This window comes from Schistocerca gregaria, chromosome 2 (assembly GCF_023897955.1).
Source record: "Schistocerca gregaria isolate iqSchGreg1 chromosome 2, iqSchGreg1.2, whole genome shotgun sequence".
Classification (NCBI taxonomy): Eukaryota; Metazoa; Arthropoda; class Insecta; order Orthoptera; family Acrididae; genus Schistocerca; species Schistocerca gregaria.
In genome coordinates this window covers 715,401,694-715,414,052 of record NC_064921.1, presented here as the reverse complement: position 1 = coordinate 715,414,052, position 12,359 = coordinate 715,401,694, and the positions used below count along the sequence as shown (strand labels likewise).

The window sequence follows — 12,359 nt, the reverse complement described above, 5'->3', positions numbered from 1 at the left end:
TGAGTCGTCTGTTTCGGTTTCCCGATGTAGATTTGCTCACACCTCCCGACTTCTCTTAACCCCGAGCCACCACTAGCAGAAAATTCCGCACTGCAGTCCGGTCAATCTGCAGAGCTCGATAAGAGCATCGCGGTCGTTCCTGAGCTAATGAAACGGCCGTGTCTGTAGTTATTCCCAGATGTCTCCCACAGAAACGGCCTCCCGGACGCCTGCATTACAGGAGTACGCCCCTACTCCCAGCCATACAATTGCATTTGAAAGCAGAATAACATGAGCTACAGAGCAACTCCGACTTTTGTGTCTGACCTACTTTTAATGATACTGTGGTCGGTTTAGTTACTACTATCGCTGCTGGACGAAGCAGACCAGTTGAAAGCCACACGGTATTCTTGTAACGAACAGGTAATGGAAATTTAGGTAAAACGATATCAAAAAAAGTTGCGTGGTGGAGCGACACATACAGTTGGCTCTTCGTAGATGATCATTGCTGCACGGAATAATTCTTAAGGCACCGACGCCTTCAGGAGTCGTGTTTGGAAGTTTTGCTTGCAGTATATTCCGCTATCTTTTCGTTATGAGTTGGTGTTTCGGATTCCCGGTGTTCTTTTGTTTAGTGCATTTGCCTTCCCTTGATGCTAAGAAAGCACATGACGAAAGTGAAACACCACCGTCTGTTCATCTGCAGAGCGCGATGAAATTATTCACTCTACATTCATTGCCTTTAATATTCTTACCATCAGTGGTGGGCGCTGCCTTCAGAAAGCGCTTTTCTTTCTGATTTACATGAAAGTTTGTGTTCCTCGGAGCTGGACTGCTTGGGATTACCTTCACTGCCACCGGCAAGTGGCTCGTTGGTCTAGGGGTATGATTCCTGCTTTGGGTGCAGGAGGTCCCGGGTTCAAATCCCGGACGAGCCCTACCGTTTTGACCGTGCTGAAGAGTAGGTGGAGCTCACCCACGTTTGTAGCTCTGCAATGAAGAACAGATGCGTGCCGCAGCACGCTGTGTGTGGCCCTACGGTCATGAAGGGACCGTTTGATATGGCAAGAATCTGATACCAGTAAATTACATAGGTCGATTTCTGTAGAAGAGCCGACAGTAATCTTGCATGCAACGGAAAACAAAGGTTGTCTTTGCAGAACGTGTGCACCGTGAGTGGAGACGAAGCTCAATCGTGGAGCAGTCTACCTTCATCTGATTAGCGACAACGTCAACCAAAGAGTGGGATACAAGACTGAGCGTAGTTAAGAGTTTCTCACTATTAGTTACGTTCACACTTCAACAGAGTTGTGACAAGGCGAGTGCAAAGAGATCAGGAAAGCCAGTATGAAGCGAACTTGAAGTAGTCTTGAAGAAATGGATACTAAATTTTGCAGGCCAGAATGGAGCTACGAGCGTTCTGAGTTACTGAATACCGGTGCACTATGGGAGCAAGAGCATTTGTCAGTAAAATGAGGCGATATAGGTGTAGCACACGACATTTATTATCCCGCACACGCAGACGTGACGTTATCTCGGAAATGGAATCCGAAAACGGGTTTAAAAAAAGTCGTGCTTCCGCCCGGGATCGAACCGGTGACCTTCTGCGTGTAAAGCAGACGTGATAACCGCTACACCACGGAAACGACGGTTTTGCCGTTGTACTACCTGGAAAACCGTAGCTCCAACAGATTTTTCCTGCGTAAGCAAGGGCATCGGCTACGAGCTCCGTCCGATTCTAGAAGTTGCTATAGTAAAAGACAACGATAAAAACAATCAAACCGCAACAGCCAGGGAGAACGCTGGGTGAGCAGCAGCTCTGCACGGTGATACCAAGAACGGAGGCGATAGTCATGTGCATCGAGAAGGCTCGTTGGTCTAGGGGTATGATTCCTGCTTCGGGTGCAGGAGTTCCCGGGTTCAAATCCCGGACGAGCCCTTGCGTTTTGTGCAAACGTGTGGCGACTACCGGCATGCCGGCGGCTGTTCCGCGCATTTCCTGCCCTCCAGGTAAGCACAAAAACCAAGTAGTCGGTTCTGAAAGAGTTTCACGTATCATTTGAGCCATCTGCAGCCTGGTGGTTGGACGTTTGAAATTGATTTAAATGTTCACAGTAGAGATTGTAGCAAGTGTCTTGTTGAGTGCGACGAAAAAGTGATTACGCCCGGAATCGAAACGGAGACCTTCTGCCTGTTAGGCAGACGTGATAACCGCTACACCACGGAAACTGCTAAGCTCTGAGATCCACATGTGACACAACTTGCAGGACGATCACAACTTTGGCGTAAAAATCACTTTGCGGAAACGCACAATGCAGGTATTTCGCATTCGTACGCAACAATCGACAGCACCCTTGCCTGTCTGAATGCCACCACGAATAAGAGCCCAAGAAGTCGTCGGACAAGCTCGCGGCCGAGTCCTCGGTAGCATCAGCTACTCTTGCTTTCCGTATGAGCTACCGTCAATTCGCGCAGTCGCTATTGCATATGATGTCACCAAAAGCAATCACTTCGTTAGCGGCAAGGAGCCCGGGCCCAGCGGTAGCTCTACATGGAGGCACCAGCAGCCCCGACAGGCCGCCGCTGGCGCGCCGGCGCCCGGACCCGCGACCCCTAATGACGTTGCAGTCGATGTATTTCTTAATATCGCTTTTGGAAGAAGCAAGCCAGGTGTAAATCACACAGTATTTTACTGATGATCTGGAAACGCAAATTTAGAACAAGTAGAACATTATATAAAATTTGTTGTGTGGTCGAGCGGAACCCACCCTTCGCTCTTCCCAGATTATCGTTGCTGCACGGAATGATTGTTAAAGCACCGACGGCTTCAGAGTTCGTCTTCTCCAACGTTTGCTTTTGCTGTACATTCCGCAATCTTTTCGTTATGAGTCGTCTGTTTCGGTTTCCCGATGTAGATTTGCTCACACCTCCCGGCTTCTCTTAACCCCGAGCCACCACTAGCAGAAAATTCCGCACTGCAGTCCGGTCAATCTGCAGAGCTCGATAAGAGCATCGCGGTCGTTCCTGAGCTAATGAAACGGCCGTGTCTGTAGTTGTTCCCAGATGTCTCCCACAGAAACGGCCTCCCGGACGCCTGCATTACAGGAGTACGCCCCTACTCCCAGCCATACAATTGCATTTGAAAGCAGAATAACATGAGCTACAGAGCAACTCCGACTTTTGTGTCTGACCTACTTTTAATGATACTGTGGTCGGTTTAGTTACTATTATCGCTGCTGGACGAAGCAGACCAGTTGAAAGCCACACGGTATTCTTGTAACGAACAGGTAATGGAAATTTAGGTAAAACGATATCAAAAAAGTTGCGTGCTGGAGCGACACATACAGTTGGCTCTTCGTAGATGATCATTGCTGCACGGAATAATTCTTAAGGCACCGACGCCTTCAGGAGTCGTGTTTGGAAGTTTTGCTTGCAGTATATTCTGCTATCTTTTCGTTATGAGTTGGTGTTTCGGATTCCCGGTGTTCTTTTGTTTAGTGCATTTGCCTTCCCTTGATGCTAAGAAAGCACATGACGAAAGTGAAACACCACCGTCTGTTCATCTGCAGAGCGCGATGAAATTATTCACTCTACATTCATTGCCTTTAATATTCTTTCCATCAGTGGTGGGCGCTGCCTTCAGAAAGCGCTTTTCTTTCTGATTTACATGAAAGTTTGTGTTCCTCGGAGCTGGACTGCTTGGGATTACCTTCACTGCCACCGGCAAGTGGCTCGTTGGTCTAGGGGTATGATTCCTGCTTTGGGTGCAGGAGGTCCCGGGTTCAAATCCCGGACGAGCCCTACCGTTTTGACCGTGCTGAAGAGTAGGTGGAGCTCACCCACGTTTGTAGCTCTGCAATGAAGAACAGATGCGTGCCGCAGCACGCTGTGTGTGGCCCTACGGTCATGAAGGGACCGTTTGATATGGCAAGAATCTGATACCAGTAAATTACATAGGTCGATTTCTGTAGAAGAGCCGACAGTAATCTTGCATGCAACGGAAAACAAAGGTTGTCTTTGCAGAACGTGTGCACCGTGAGTGGAGACGAAGCTCAATCGTGGAGCAGTCTACCTTCATCTGATTAGCGACAACGTCAACCAAAGAGTGGGATACAAGACTGAGCGTAGTTAAGAGTTTCTCACTATTAGTTACGTTCACACTTCAACAGAGTTGTGACAAGGCGAGTGCAAAGAGATCAGGAAAGCCAGTATGAAGCGAACTTGAAGTAGTCTTGAAGAAATGGATACTAAATTTTGCAGGCCAGAATGGAGCTACGAGCGTTCTGAGTTACTGAATACCGGTGCACTATGGGAGCAAGAGCATTTGTCAGTAAAATGAGGCGATATCGGTGTAGCACACGACATTTATTATCCCGCACACGCAGACGTGACGTTATCTCGGAAATGGAATCTGAAAACGGGTTTAAAAAAAGTCGTGCTTCCGCCCGGGATCGAACCGGGGACCTTCTGCGTGTAAAGCAGACGTGATAACCGCTACACCACGGAAACGACGGTTTTGCCGTTGTACTACCTGGAAAACCGTAGCTCCAACAGATTTTTCCTGCGTAAGCAAGGGCATCGGCTACGAGCTCCGTCCGATTCTAGAAGTTGCTATAGTAAAAGACAACGATAAAAACAATCAAACCGCAACAGCCAGGGAGAACGCTGGGTGAGCAGCAGCTCTGCACGGTGATACCAAGAACGGAGGCGATAGTCATGTGCATCGAGAAGGCTCGTTGGTCTAGGGGCATTCCGCCGCCAGCGGCCGTGCTGTGCGGACGTGCGGTGCGGCTGTTTACATCGTCGCTGCGAGCGGCCGGCGCTGTGTGGTGAGTGCGCGCCTTCTGCGTTAGTCATAGTTCACGATAACATTTTTAGATTGACATAATGGATCAGACAACGCGACGCGATACTTTGAAGTTGATTTTCGATCCGAACTACACCCGACCGAAATCTTACGAAGTTGAGGCATTTATCGAAGAAACTTTTCAGATCAAAGTGGATGAATTGATTGGAATACACCTGTCGATTGTCAGTCCGACTGTGTTCCTTAAGTTATCCAGTTCTGACAAGTGCGACCAAATTGTAGAAGCATGTGGTGGGGTGGCAAAATTCAAACATTCAGACGGACACATAGGGCAGGTCACGGTTTCGCGTGCCGGAATGGGAATACGAACGGTTCGAATCTTTGAGCTCCCCTTTGAAATAACGCCCGAGGAGATTAACAACAAACTGAGAGACTATGGCACCATTATCAGCAATGTCGCCGAAAAATGGTCTAGCTTGCACAAGTATCCAGTATTAAATGGAGTCAGGCAAGTTAAGATTGACATGCTGAAACATATCCCACCGTATCTCTGGATTGGTGGATATAGAGCGATCATCATTTACGATGGCCAGCCGAGAACCTGCTCGGGCTGTGGTTCTACGCAACACGTCCGCGCGCAGTGTGTTCAACGGCGTGTGACGCAACTGCCGACTGGGGAGCGAGACCCGCCTAGTCAAATGGCCACGCTACCCGTGACGTACGCCGCCGCACTACGCAGTGAGGTCGCCCCAGACATGTGTATCGACACGGCGGTAGTTGCTTATGCCGACGTTCCCGATGGTAGCGTAGCCATGGATACTAGCAGCACAGAAGCTACAGGTCCAGCACACTCACAATACGAGGAAACTGACAGGCGTGGAGAACAAGACCAGGCTAAGACGGCAGAAGAAGGCATGTGCAAATCACTCGAAGAAGTCGGGCAACACAAAGAAGATACGGTTGCTACGTCGGAGGATAATGACCAGCAGCCTATAACTGTTTCACCAAAGAAACGGAAGAAACGTCGAATAGCCCGTCAGGGAGCAGCAGAAGCCGCGCCAATTCTGCGCGAAAAGGCGAAACAAATAGGCCAAGAACTGGCGGAGACGACACAGGCAACTCCTCTGGAAGATCGAACAATAAAAAAGAAGACTCGAAATGAGGACACTGACCCCGACCGTGGAATCCACATTCAAGACGGTACAGCTAGTCTGAAGGACCTTCCACTTGTACCCAACACGTACACGCGGGAAGTTACGTGCACGCGAGACTGGGCGGATGACATGGAGGAGCAAAGCCATGATGCAGAAATGGCTGACACAGCACAACGTTCAGGACGGACGGCACCCGACCGTCGACAGGATGTGTCCACCCGGCAACAAACCACCATCAAAGATACTCGTGCGGCAGATGATGATGCCGACTTCTTCTAAGTGGAGCAAGCATCCACTTCCCTTGGCAAACAGTACCCCACCTGACACGGTATAGTCGACATGACGGCTTTACAGGCGTACAGAATTGCAACCTTGAATATAAATAAAATTAGCAGCACCCTCAATCTGAGAAATCTCCAAGATTTTCTGTACGCCGCTGATATTGACATCTTAATGCTGCAAGAAGTAACGGCTATCCGTTTGGACGACATCACTGGCTACAACGCCGTCATCAATCCTGGCAATGACAATAGCCTCGGCACAGCGATTATGACTAAAGAGGGGATCCTACTTACAGACGTGGCGCAACTGCCTAACAGTAGAGGTCTCGCTGTCACGATAAACAACACCAGGTTTATCAACATATATGCCCCGTCAGGAACCGGAAACAAGCGCCGCAGGGCCGAATTTTTCAAAGAGGACATCGCCCCCCTTTTCGCGGTGCGATTTGACCAAATAATTTTTGCGGGTGACTTTAATTGCGTGCTGAGTCCCAAGGATCAGACGCCAAATTTTAACAAATCTCTGGAGCTGGAGGACATCGTCAGAGACTTCCAACTGTTTGATACTTGGGAACTAAAACACGGTGATAGGCTAGGTTTCACCTATATCACCAGCCATTCTGCCAGTCGTATCGACAGAATTTACGCAACATCCAATTTAAGGAGACACGTTTTACAGTCTGAGCTATGGCCCACGATTTTCTCTGATCATATCGCGTACATATGTACGATAAATTTAGAGAAACAAGGCACTTACAGGGCGAGAGGTCAGTGGAAGCTAAACGTTACTCATCTTTCGGATCCTGGATGTCACGCCGCCTTCCACACCACTTGGGCAGAATGTGAAAGGAAGTTCCACTTGTACGGCACGGCGCTGAATTGGTGGCTAAACTGCGCGAAGCCCGCAATAATAAAGACAATGAAAACTTACTCCCGTGAAAAAGTCGCCTGGCGGAAGCGGACAGTAGAGTTTTACTTCAGCTGTCTGAGAGACTTGTGCGTTCGTGATGCTACAGTCATAACAAATTATGGGCAAATCAACAGAATAAAAGCAAAATTGCTCAACCTGCAGAGACACCATCTCGAAGGCTGTAAAATACGAACGCGTTTGCAGAACGGTACACGAGAAGAAACAATATCGATGTACCACATTCTCCAAGAGAACAAAAGACAAAAAGTTAAAATTCTGACGGAACTCAAAACTTCAGACGGGAGACTCTTGACAGATCAAGCTGCAATACGAGATGAGATCCATCGACACTTTAGTGAATTGCTGGCCAATACACAGACAGATGAAACAGCGCAGCAAGCTCTCACTGCTAGGACGACAGAGCGACTCACTCCAGAAGAAGCTGATGTGCTCGCAGCGAGAATAACGGACGAAGACGTCGAAGATGCCATCTCGAAGAGCCCAAAGAACAAATCACCTGGACCAGATGGGCTACCCGCTGAATTTTATCAAACTTTTCGCGAACAAATAATTGCTAAATTGACACTCGTCTGCAATGAAATACTAAATGCGGACACTGACCTTCCGAAGGAATTCTGTGAAGGTACAGTGGTCTTAGTCCCCAAAACACCAGGAGGCAAAACCGTGGAGAATCTTCGACCCATAACACTTCTCAATAGTGATTATAAAATCTTCGCCCGTATCATGATTCAAAGGTTCAATTCTGTTATTCGTACAGTGACAGGAGCCTACCAGACAAGTGTGGGAAAGGACAGAACGATATTTCAGACCTTATGCGACTACAGAGACATTATAGCGATATCGGAAGCCTGCAACATTCGCTGTGCTCTGATGTCGCTTGACTTTGAAAAAGCTTTTGATAAAGTTAATCATTCGTACCTGCTCCGGTGTATGACATCCATGCACTTCCCCCAGAAAATTATAGCCTCCGTGAAAAACATACTGACGAATAGCACGTCAAGAATCAGTGTCAACGGACAACTCAGTCACCCGATCAATATTCAGAGTTCGGTAAGACAAGGTTGCCCAATGTCCATGACGCTTTTCGCGATTGCGCTTGAACCTCTCTTAGTATCTCTGACTCGGCAACTCCGTGGATTACATATACGCGGACACAAGATCATATGTCAAGCCTACGCGGACGATGTAGGGGTACTTGTGACTGACGAAAGAGAGGTGGAAACAGTACTTGAAGTTGTGGCGACCTACGAAATGGCGTCAGGAGCTAAACTCAACCGCAATAAATCTGGTATTATGAATCTTGGTCGGGGTATAGAGATCAGAGCCGCTGGAAGTATCAACACTGTGGAAAAAATCAAATGCCTTGGAATAGAATATACGAGTAATATCCGCCGCACGGCCGCTCTCAATTATCGAAAATTACTTGCCACCTTACGGGCAAGCATAAAACAACACAGCTTGCGTAATTTAAACGTAATACAAAAAGTGCAACTGGCCAATACATACATCACTTCCAAAGTCAACTATGTTGCTCAAGTGCTGCCTCTGCAGGTCACGAACCATTGCACACCAAATGCAAGCAGCGCTTGGTTATTTTGTCAGTAGAGGTCAGATATTTAAGGTTTCATATGATACCTTGACGCTACCGACACGCAATGGAGGGCTACAACTGACAGACATCTACCTTAAAGCGCAAGCGCTATACGTTAGCAAAACTTATAAACAGTGGCAACGATCACCGCGGACCTTAGTGGCTCATCTCTTAGGTGAAATCACCCCAGTCAGCAGAGATCCACCAATCGATGTGCATCACATCTCCCACGAGCTGTACCACTATAAACATTTTCTGGTGGAATACAGCTATGTACGCCATAGAATACCGGAGAAGGACATATATCGGGTTAAGGAGGTTTACAACACCTTGCTGGAAGGAAAATTGCGCAATCGAATAGAAAACAAGTTTCGACATTATAATTGGAAAAACATATGGGACAACATATCTGACCCCCATCTACCATCCAATGTGCGATCGACGTGGTACCTCGCAGTCAATAGAAAAATCCCAACCAACTCCAAACTGCACGCGATACGTCTGGCACACACACCAAACTGTTCCAGCTGCAATGTCGTCGACAATGCAGAACATCGCTTCGTCTGTGAAGATGTGAAAGACGTGTGGAATCTCTTCAGGCAAAAACTAGCCATGTGCTACGTACGTCACCTAACACAATTTCACCGACACACGTCCTTCTGCCTGATGACGTGCCATATCCTAACACTAAAAGAAGGTCAGCCAACTGGCTCAAAGGACTGACAGTCCATTACATCTCAACGGCTATGACGAAAAGTGAAGCAGATTATTGGATGTACCTGATGACAGAACATCAAAAGCTCGAACGACAAATGAAATACAAAGACAACTACGCAAATTTTTTGAACCGAACATTGTCTCACCGACAGAGCTGAAGAACGATCAAACGACATGTTGTTCAACCTCAGGATTCCTTTTTTTTCCCTTATGAAATTATCTATTAAGCTTCTCATTCATTGTACGCCAACAAGGTGGCTATTTCGTTTATCCTTCGCCCTCGTGTCGCAGCACTAATAGGTTGCTGACACACACATGAGAAGCCATCAGGCTGAAGTAAGCCTGGCTCTCCTATAAAAATCGCTCCCACACAACGATGGAAGAATGTAACAGAACTATTTCCTTTCCATAACCCCAAAAGAAGGGATTTTTATTTACTTGTATACATTTACTTCGTCACTCACCTATCTCATATGGACCAAACATAGCACAGAAGCTAGCCGAAGAAGGCACAAATGGCGAGCGGAAGGACGGGCTGTAGGGGAGGAAGGAGGCCTTAATAATAAAAGTAAAAAAAAATAAAAAAAAATAAAAAGAAAAAATAATAAAGAAAATATAAAAAAAAAACAAAAAAAAGAAAAAATAAAAAAATGGTGTAAAAAACAAAAAAAAGGGGTATGATTCCTGCTTTGGGTGCAGGAGGTCCCGGGTTCAAATCCCGGACGAGCCCTACCGTTTTGACCGTGCTGAAGAATAGGTGTAGCTCACCCACGTTTGTAGCTCTGCAATGAAGAAGAGATGCGTGCCGCAGCACGCTGTGTGTAGCCCTACGGTCATGAAGGGACCGTTTGATATGGCAAGAATCTGATACCAGTAAATTACATAGGTCGATTGCTGTAGAAGAGCCGACAGTAATCTTGCATGCAACGGAAAACAAAGGTTGTTTTTGCAGAACGTGTGCACCGTGAGTGGAGACGAAGCTCAATCGTGGAGCAGTCTACCTTCATCTGATTAGCGACAACGTCAACCAAAGGGTGGGATACAAGACTGAGCGTAGTTAAGAGTTTCTCACTATTAGTTACGTTCACGCTTCAACAGAGTTGTGACAAGGCGAGTGCAAAGAGCTCAGGAAAGCCAGTATGAAGCGAACTTGAAGTAGTCTTGAAGAAATGGATACTAAATTTTGCAGGCCAGAATGGAGCTACGAGCGTTCTGAGTTACTGAATACCGGTGCACTATGGGAGCAAGAGCATTTGACAGTAAAATGAGGCGATATCGGTGTAGCACACGACATTTATTATCCCGCATACGCAGACGTGACGTTATCTCGGAAATGGAATCCGAAAACAGGTTTAAAAAAAGTCGTGCTTCCGCCCGGGACCGAACCGGGGACCTTCTGCGTGTAAAGCAGGCGTGATAACCGCTACACCACGGAAACGACGGTTTTGCCGTTGTACTACCTGGAAAACCGTAGTTCCAACAGATTTTTCCTGCGTAAGCAAGGGCATCGGCTACGAGCTCCGTCCGATTCTAGAAGTTGCTATAGTAAAAGACAACGATAAAAACAATGAAACCGCAACAGCCAGGGAGAACGCTGGGTGAGCAGCAGCTCTGCACGGTGATACCAAGAACGGAGGCGTTACTCATGTGCATCGAGAAGGCTCGTTGGTCTCGGGGTATGATCCCTGCTTCGGGTGCAGGAGGTCCCGGGTTCAAATCCCGGACGAGCCCTTGCGTTTTGTGCAAACGTGTGGCGACTACTGGCATGCCGGCGGCTGTTCCGCGCATTTCCAGCCCTCCAGGTAAGCACAAAAACCAAGTAGCCGGTTCTGAAAGAGTTTCATGTATCATTTGAGCCATCTGCAGCCTGGTGGTTGGACGTTTGAAATTGATTTAAATGTTCACAGTAGAGATTGTAGCAAGTGTCTTGTTGAGTGCGACAAAAATGTGTTTCCGCCCGGAATCGAACCGGTGACCTTCTGCGTGTTGGCAGACGTGATAACCGCTACACCACGGAAACTGCTACGCTGTGAGCTCCACATGTGACACAACTTGAGGACGATCGCAACTTTGGCGCAAAAATCACTTTGCGGAAACGCACAATGCAGGAATTTCGCATTCGTACCTAACAATCGACATCACCCTTGCCTGTCTGAATGCCACCATGAATTAGAGCCCAAGAAGTCGTCGGCAATGAACGCGGCCGAGTCCTCGGTAGCATCAGCTACTCTTGCTTTCCGTACGAGCTACCGTCAATTCGCGCAGTCGCTATTGCAAATGATGTCACCAAAAGCAATCACTTCGTTAGCGGCAAGGAGCCCGGGCCCAGCGGTAGCGGTAGCTCTACATGGAGGCACCAGCAGCCCCGACAGGCCGCCGCTGGCGCGCCGGCGCCCGGACCCGCGACCCCTAATGACGTTGCATTCGATGTATTTCTTAATATCGCTTTTCGAAGAAGCAAGCCAGGTGTAAATCACACAGTATTTTACTGATGGCCTGGAAACGCGAATTTAGAACAAGTAGAACATTATATAAAATTTTGTTGTGTGGTCGAGCGGTACCCACCCTTCGCTCTTCCCAGATTATCGTTGCTGCACGGAATGATTGTTAAAGCACCGACTGCTTCAGAGTTCGTCTTCTCCAACGTTTGCTTTTGCAGTACATTCCGCAATCTTTTCGTTATGAGTCGTCTGTTTCGGTTTCCCGATGTAGTTTTGCTCACAGCTCCCGACTTCTCTTAACCCCGAGCCACCACTAGCCGAAAATTCCGCACTGCAGTCTGGTCAATCTGCAGAGCTCGATAAGAGCATCGCGGTCGTTCCTGAGCTAATGAAACGTCCGTATTTGTAGTTGTTCCCAGATGTCTCCCACAGCAACGGCCTCCCGGACGCCTGCATTA

At 47.8% G+C, this 12,359-nt stretch overlaps 7 non-coding genes across 7 annotated transcripts; 4 read left to right on the top strand and 3 right to left on the bottom strand.

The window, feature by feature from the left end:
- The first annotated feature begins 845 nt into the window (after positions 1-845).
- On the top strand, positions 846-917 carry Trnap-ugg (transfer RNA proline (anticodon UGG)). The gene has a single exon. It is a non-coding gene; the product is annotated as a tRNA-Pro (tRNA).
- Positions 918-1,552: 635 nt separating this feature from the next.
- Trnav-uac (transfer RNA valine (anticodon UAC)) lies at positions 1,553-1,625 on the bottom strand. Its single transcript has one exon. It is a non-coding gene; the product is annotated as a tRNA-Val (tRNA).
- Positions 1,626-1,846: 221 nt separating this feature from the next.
- Trnap-cgg (transfer RNA proline (anticodon CGG)) lies at positions 1,847-1,918 on the top strand. Its single transcript has one exon. It is a non-coding gene; the product is annotated as a tRNA-Pro (tRNA).
- Positions 1,919-3,708: 1,790 nt separating this feature from the next.
- Positions 3,709-3,780, top strand: Trnap-ugg (transfer RNA proline (anticodon UGG)). Its single transcript has one exon. It is a non-coding gene; the product is annotated as a tRNA-Pro (tRNA).
- Positions 3,781-4,415: 635 nt separating this feature from the next.
- Trnav-uac (transfer RNA valine (anticodon UAC)) lies at positions 4,416-4,488 on the bottom strand. The gene has a single exon. It is a non-coding gene; the product is annotated as a tRNA-Val (tRNA).
- A 6,337-nt stretch (positions 4,489-10,825) lies between these two features.
- Trnav-uac (transfer RNA valine (anticodon UAC)) lies at positions 10,826-10,898 on the bottom strand. The gene has a single exon. It is a non-coding gene; the product is annotated as a tRNA-Val (tRNA).
- Positions 10,899-11,119: 221 nt separating this feature from the next.
- On the top strand, positions 11,120-11,191 carry Trnap-cgg (transfer RNA proline (anticodon CGG)). Its single transcript has one exon. It is a non-coding gene; the product is annotated as a tRNA-Pro (tRNA).
- The last annotated feature ends 1,168 nt before the right edge of the window (positions 11,192-12,359 follow it).